This window comes from Poecilia latipinna, unplaced genomic scaffold (genome assembly GCF_001443285.1).
Source record: "Poecilia latipinna isolate Pla-1442-1.1 unplaced genomic scaffold, P_latipinna-1.0 Scaffold3075, whole genome shotgun sequence".
In the NCBI taxonomy this organism is placed as follows: domain Eukaryota; kingdom Metazoa; phylum Chordata; class Actinopteri; order Cyprinodontiformes; family Poeciliidae; genus Poecilia; species Poecilia latipinna.
In genome coordinates, this window is record NW_015115691.1 from 40,639 (window position 1) to 48,526 (window position 7,888).

Here is a 7,888-nt window from a genome sequence, read left to right on the forward strand (position 1 = left end):
AAGCCAACAGGTAGCTTTCAGCTGATGAAGATGAGCAGGAAGCAGCAGACAGAGGAGTGGGTTCACCGTCTGGATCTCCCTGAGTGGGAGCCCAACCAAACTGAGCGGAGGCGAAACGGCTCCCTGTCCCCGGCTGAGTCCAGAACCAAACTCCATCCCAGCAGAACTGGACCAGAAATCACTAAGCAGCAGCTGTCTGGAGGAGAGGAACGACCTGCAGAGCAGCTGCTGGACAGTTTTCCTGCAGGCCGGTGGGAGGTGGAAGACTGTTTCTGACTTCTGATTGATGAATCTCCTCACTACGAAGTGTTTGTGGCGTTAAAGGCTCGTTTTCCGTGTCTTCTTGTTCCAATCAGGATCAGAGTGTGGTTGTGTGTTAGACCTAGTGTTGTCAAATCGGCAGTTAGAAATTGAATCACACTAGCGCTGTGATTAATCACGATTAATCACTCTGCCTAACTTTGTTAGCTTGAAATATATCCCTTCACAGCTGAAGGGTAACATCTCTGCCCTTAAAGCGGTAGAGAGGCTTTTAGGTGAAGATAGCTAGGTCAATTAATCTGCGTTATGTAATATTACCACATTAAAATTTTCCGATTAATCGCATGCCTTATGAGATGTTAAAAACAGGAAGCAGGAAAGAAAAAAAGTGTCCCGACGAGCCGAACTGGGACAGGTTCACTCGGCTGAAATGTTCCAAACCACCAGAACCTCATCAGAACAATCCCTCAGCTCCGCTCCATGGAACCCTTTCGAGGACAGGATCCGCTGTTTATTGTTTTATCGAAGTTTATTTTCTCACTATTTGGTTTCATGTATTAGACTAATCGACACAGACGTCTGCTGTTGATTTAGGCTGAACACATTAGACGGTCCGATCTTAAACGTGTCCATTTGTCTGCCCTCGCGTTTTCTCTCCAAATACTTTAATAATGAGGGTTTTCATTCAGTGGACACTTAAGACGCAACCTGAAATATTATTATTTTTTCCCTCCCGCATATCTGTTGATGAAACCGGAGATTTATGATTAAATAATTGTAATAACATTTCCTTCATATTCTTCAAACAGTGAGTTCCACTACTTTATCACTTGTGTGGTACAAGTATAGATTTAAAGGCCTGCAGATGGACCGACCACCACATCTGGAGGTGGGATTGTTTCTGTTCCTGTCCACATGTTTTATCTTTTCGGAGGGAGTCGATGTGAAACATTATTAAATATAATTACTTCAAATTTCCCTTCAATTTTATTCACGAGCAAGTCTCTTTTTTTCCCCCTCCACCACGGTACGCGCAGAAACACACAGACCTCGACACAAAAGCAGCACAGTCTTATTTCTCAAACTGCATTTCCTTTCATCTCATGCAGTGTCAGCAGAGACGACTCTTGACCCCGGTGTGCCCTAGTAACACTTCCAACGTACGGTAAGCCATAACTACTGAGAAAAACTAACAAATACAAATGTCATTCTGTTAGCGTTTATTGTGTGCAGCTGCAAATTTTTATTCTTCTTTTTAAGCTAATGTTCATTTTGAAAGAACAAACTGAAAACCAACATGGTTGTCAATATATTAAAAAAAACACACATCAAGCATAAAGGCGATGTTTATATGTCATAGCCAAATATTAACTTTGTGAATCATTAAAATGGGATTTAGTAAAGTGAAGTTTTTTTTTTCTTCTACATTGCAAAAACTGTTGGTTTAATTAAGGTAAAATACCAAAAATAGAGCAGATGCTATTCACTATTGCCTCGTTTTAGTTGTATCTCAACATTCATATCTGAGTTGATAACTAGCTTTTCTCCACTAACTTGAAAACACACATGGCTGCCCAATAACTTATTTGGTCAAATTCCCAAGTTTTCAAACCCCAGGCAGATTTAGACTAAAAAATATTTTCCATTTCGAAATCATTATTATAAAAATTCATTTCGGTTAACTGAACTCTCTGATCAGAACTTCCCCAAATTTTGAGCGCTGCAGGTAAGATACTGACTGCTTATATGAACTCCTATACATTTCAAACTGTTTCTAAACACAACGCTGCCAAGCTGCAGAATAGAAAAGTCTCAATAATGAAGGGGTTCTGATGAAGTAGGATCTGCTATCAAACATATATATCCCCAAATATATATTTTAAAGATTTCAACATTTAGTTATCTTTTTTTTTGTCGTTATGAACAGTTAGTTGTTTTAGATAATTTTGCAGTTGTACTACACTAGATAGGACACAGTTTGGTGTTCTTGAGCTTTTGCTTTATTCGTTCTTTCCTTATTTAGAGCTACAGTATGTAGCGTTTATAATAAATAAATATATGTTTCTTACATATTTGTTGAAACTGTCACTATGTCATGACAGTATGGTATGACTCAGATAATCTATGAAAACAAATATTGATTTTGCTCTTTCTTCCTGAGCTACAATAGCAATCTGCAAAAATGCAGGTCAAAAAGAACCAATCAGATGCAGGAGGCAGGGCTTGGCATTGTCATTTAAATACTTATATATTTTTTTAAGGTAATTGTGTTGTGATTTCCTTTAAAAACTACAAACTACTGATTGTAGCTTTTCTAATTATTGACAAAACGTGTGCAGTTATGTCATTTTGACCTTGTCTGGACAGCCTTTGTTTGTTTCTAGCATTGTCCAGGGACAACAGAAGAAAAATAGCCTTTTGGCTAATTCTAGCGCATTTACAGCAATGTCAATTAAAAGTGCATTGTCCCTACCAATTAAATGAAATTAATCGACCTCATGTACTTGCTAAACTAAACATGCTGACAGCGGAGAAACAACTTACCATTACAGGAAAGTTGTAATCCACTGTCATATCAGTGGCCATGCTAACTAGCATTAGCATTCAGGGCCAGCTCTCTGAGCTGAGTGAAGCTGACACCAAACCCAAATAAAAAATTCCAGCAAAATGGAACGAGAGGTTAGTGGTCGTTCATCCGGTTTGTGCCCTTAAAATTTTTTTTAGTTTGTTCGGCTTTGGTTTCTGAGATATTAAAGATTTTTTTTGTTGCTTTTTTTTTAGGTCCAACAAGCTCCAAAACAAACCAGTGAGGCCCACTTCTTTTAGTGCTCGTTTGTGCCGTTAAAACTGTCGTTTGTGCAGCTGAACCAGATAAATTTCATTGTTGGCAAATTGAAAGGCGCCATATTGTAAACCGTTCTTCGTGTTTAACTCATACTTTCTTGATGAGGCATTTACCAAAAAAAAACCAAAAAAAACGAACAAAACACTCAGCTGGTGCTTATTACGACATGTCTGACTCTCTTTAAGCAGATCTGTAAATCTTTAAGGAAAAAAAAACACAAAACAACAATTTGTTCTCTTTCGTGGCGCTCTCTTTGGAACCTCCTAATGTCTTTAGTTATAATACGCTGACGTATTATAACACCTGGCCGGTACCGGTGCCGAGTAATCCGGGACGTAATCGAGTCTGGGAGCTCGGGGACGCGCAGTCCATGACGCAGAACGTTCTCGACCACGATTCACCTGCGCACACCTTCGTGAGACCATCAAGCGAGGGACAGGGGGACAGGGTAAGCAGAGGAGTTTTTATGGGTTTTATTTAGAAACCCGAGTCCAGCCCGGTAATTGGCCGCAAAGTCTGTAATCGTAAACTGTCTGGATTTCTACTCTGCGTGCGCAAATTTCCACAAGGGACTAAGGCTGCGGTAACTGCTCGACATCTGGATGGAGTAAAGCAAAGCGCACACTCTTTATCCATCCGAGCAGGTCCCAGCGTCCGTCCGGCTGTTGCCCCTCAGCTTTAAGCGTGTGTGTGTGTGTGTAGGTGTGTGTGTGTGCATGCGCCTTCTGGCAGATGTTTCACCGATGACAAGCTCGATAAGTCCCTCATTCTGACGTCATGGTCCCATCCACACACGCCAGTGAAATGAATACGCACCGGATCTCTCTCTCTCTCTCTCTCTCTCTCCTCCTGTGTAACGGGAGGTTGAGTGGATCTGGATGCGCTGCCGCTCCGTGTTGCTAAACTGTAAATTTGCAGCGGTTTGTTTCTCATTTACCGAACTCAACACTGAAAACAGACCCTGTGTTCTTTTCCGACCACAGCTTAAACACCAGCTGAACGGCAGCCTACGAGGGATTTTTCTTCTCTACCTTGAAATTAAATTTGGACACGGGGTCGGGAAAATTAGTCATCTTCAAGTTGTGGTTTGATTCCAGCTCCATCCCACACACCTTGGGACCGGACACTTACCCACCTAGTCGCCCGTTGATCTGCTGAGTGTGGCGTGTACGTGACTATTTGAGTGGCTGGCAAGAGCAGAACATCACCAGGCCCTGAAAACAAAGCTTATATTTTCAGTGGGTAACCTTTTTCATTTAAAGGGGCAGTATTATGTATTTTTCAGCCACATGGTGCCATTTTATTGCACAATTAAATGCTTTATGTTACCTTTAGTTGTTATTAAAAAAAGGCTGCATGCATGAAACATGACTTTCTGAAGCTCCGCCTTCAGGAAGTCATCACAAGTGTTTTTCCATTAACCCTTTAATGAGGTTTCAATGAGAAGAGGTTTCTATAATGAGCCCATCAGCAGACTGGGGTTGAACCAGGTGTATGCTAATTGCTGCCGCTGCTAGTCTGGAGGAGCTGACAGCAACCTCTAATGGTTGCCACAGGAGACTAAAGGATTTCTCAAACATGCAAAGAATCAAAGCAACATTCCAGGTATGTTGTTGATGATGGAATATTATAACAAAACATTTGATTTTACATAGTACCGCCCCTTTAAAAAAATGCTGTGAGCTGCTGGATCTATATATTTTGTAACTACATTAAATCGTTAAGTGTGTTTTTGAAGCAAACTCTGTTACTGAATGTGTTCCTTGCTGAAAGGTCCATACCTGACTCATGGTCCGGTCCGGTCCGGTCCGGTCCGGTGGTTCCCCTCAGGCTGTGGAAAATGGCAGCAGCATGTCAGAGTGGTGAGTTGCTGAACAGAAACCCCACAGAGCGGCTGGACCTGAAGACGGCCTTTATGGACTCTAGAGGCAGCTCGTCAAATACTTCATCTACATACATGTGTGCTACAACAGCCTGTCACCATGGAGATGAATATCTATCATATCTAACAGACACGTGCATGTGTTTGTAGCTCCGCCAGCCGCTGACTGACTGACTGAGTGTTCGACACATTCACACTCTGGGTGTTTACGGTCCAATAGGTTTTCCCCAAAGCTGCAGAACATCCTGCTGTGAACATGAGCCAACCACACCTCGCCTGAACCCAAACACACATTCAGCTTCACACACTTCCTTCAGAGTCCATCAGAAACAAGGAGAACCTTATCTACTGAGGAGAAGGAAGGAAATGCAACAAGCCTGAGAAAAATCAGATTGAAACAAAATCATCTCATGTATTCCTTTTTTGCATTAACGTCTCATCGTGGTCTTGTATTGATGAAGGGAGAGTTCACCCTCTGCTCAGAGCCACGTTCAGAACTTCCCAAAGATCTTCAGTGGGTTCAGGTTCACAGTCTGTGCTGAAAATGATTCTCCTCCCCTCAAGTTCTCTTTCCCAGCCTGAGCTCCATGAAACGTTATCAGTCATCCTGGTTATCACCGAGACGTCAGCGAAGAAAACATGACCTGATCATTCCGGTTCTTCAGGTGTTCAACAGTGAACTTGCAACAATCTCGAATCATAGTGCTTCCTCCATAGGCTGCTACAGTAGATGCATGATGGATAATCACTTCCTACCCTGAAGCGCCCATCAGTCTGGAAGAGGGTAAATCTGAACTCATCAGATCACATGACCTTCTTCCATCGCTCTAGACTTCAATCTTTCTGTTCCCTATGAGATTGAAGCTGTTTTCTCCGGTTAGTCTCACTGATTGGTGGTTTTCTTACGGATCACAGATGTTCAGACCTAAAACCTCCAGTTTCCGTCACACTGAGTGGAAATGCTCTTCCTTTCACAACTAAACAGCCTGAGACCTGCTGTTGGCTTTCCTCCGATGATCTGACCTTCTTATATAATCTCCACCACCTCAGGATGTGTCTTTATGGTTGATGAAGAAATTAGAAGCTGCTGATTGCTTCAGCTGGGGTTAAGTAACTTGCTGACATATGAAAATATAATGACGCTACTGACACCTCAGTCCTATCGGCCTACTTAAATCCAGTGAAGTGATATTCTCTGGCCAGCCAGTGTATAAATAGAAATGTCTTTAGACTGAGGTCCCTCTGTTTGTTGATTTTGCTGGAGAACCAGAGCTCGCAAGGAAACTGTGATGGTTATTAGAGAGGAAGGTTGAGATGTTCAGTCAGACCAAATTCAGCAGCAGGAGATTCAAAGCTGGATTTCTACACAACAAAGAAGAAGAAAGAAGCAGAGGAAGATGGAAAAGTTGGAAAATCAACCTGGAAGTTTCTCCAGAAGCCAGTGAGTTAATGACAGGTGTTAAAATTAAATTAAAATTGGGTATAAACTTAATATTGACTTATATTTCCCTCTTAATGAATCTGTTTATGAACTGATGTTTCATTTCTCATCCTATTTTCCAGGATATAACATTGTTTTCCTGATGAGTTGAGCTCAGGAATCCACAGAGCTTCAATTTGTCCTTTACGTCTATCGAGGTTTTTATTATTCAGGTTAAAGTGATCAGAAGATGCTGATCACATCAGAGCATTTCATTTCTCCTTCAGGACAGAGAAAATCCTCCAAACAAGATCTGAATGTCTGAGTCGCTCCAGAAAGTTTCCAATGTTTCCAAAGGAGAAGCTGGAGGAGAGGGAACTTTATCTTTACGAAGTTTTAGATTTTACCTTCAGAAAGAAGGAAATAAAACAATATTTGATTTAAAATCATGAAGAAAATCAGAAAATCTTCTTCCTCTGACTGCAGAATCCATCACTGACTCTGAGCTGTTTGCAGCAGCAGATAAAATGAAACATCAGAAAACTTAAAATATCATAACATCCAGAAACTGAATCAGAATGAATCAAACATGCAGCCTGGAAACTGTTGAATCGTTTTATTTTGCATTTCTGGTTCCAGGATGAAAATAAATCACAAAGAAAAAAGATCAGCTTTCCAGTTGAATCAAGTTCAGAACCAAACTGAGCCCCTCCAGTATAAAAAGTGATTACGGGTGAAAAAAATTACCAATGGTGAGTAAACTTGTGTACATAGTTGCAATTGAAAGGGACTGATTAATAGGGATTAATTGGAGTTTGAATTTGATCATTGATCTAAAGAGACAAAATATCAGACATTAAATGATAGACATGAGAAAATAAAATGAAAATCTTTCAGGTCAAAGGTCACCATCATGATCCAGAAAGAGCCTCTTTAGACTCAAACTGCTGCAGCTTCAACCACACAGCTCAGCTTCTCTTTTCAAACTGGTGTGTTCCCCCTCCACCTGCAGAGAGAAGAGATCAGATCAGTGAGTGTTTCCAGCTTCTCTCCAGCAGCAGTCAGTGACGCAGCACATCCAGTAGAAAGAGCAGCAGGGCCTTCAGTTTTGTTCAGAGCAGCTTCCTTTCAGCTCTCATCTTAACATGTTGCAGTGAACACACTGAGCTCCAAGCTCAATACTAAAAACTTTAATACATACAGCACTTGATGTCCCAATCCACAGCCACCCCTCTATGACAATTGGGGGTGGGGTTGCAGAAGCAAGGTCTCACTTACACCACTAAAATGGCAACTCAGCCCTAGATCTTTGTTTTAACCCTAATTTGACTGATGATAATACTGCCAACATCAGCTGGTCTCACTCCAAACATCTACTCACCTCACAAGTCTCAGTGCGTATGGGTCTCTCCGTAGCTGCAACAGCAGCTGAACTTGAATCTTCTTCAGGTTGTTAAAGCCCAGGTCCAGTTCATTCAGA

The 7,888-nt window shown here is 41.5% G+C and overlaps 2 long non-coding RNA genes across 2 annotated transcripts in view; both read right to left on the minus strand.

Moving 5' to 3' along the window:
• LOC106940050 (uncharacterized) overlaps positions 1-5,846 on the minus strand; it is a 21,390-nt gene extending 15,544 nt beyond the window's left edge. The window contains exon 1 of the long non-coding RNA XR_001422983.1: positions 5,738-5,846. This is a non-coding gene — a long non-coding RNA (uncharacterized LOC106940050). The remainder of the gene's footprint in view (positions 1-5,737) is intronic.
• A 1,163-nt stretch (positions 5,847-7,009) lies between these two features.
• On the minus strand, positions 7,010-7,888 carry LOC106940049 (uncharacterized). Its single transcript, XR_001422982.1, has 2 exons — positions 7,790-7,888; positions 7,010-7,414 (listed from the first exon to the last, which is right to left on the minus strand). It is a non-coding gene; the product is annotated as an uncharacterized LOC106940049 (long non-coding RNA).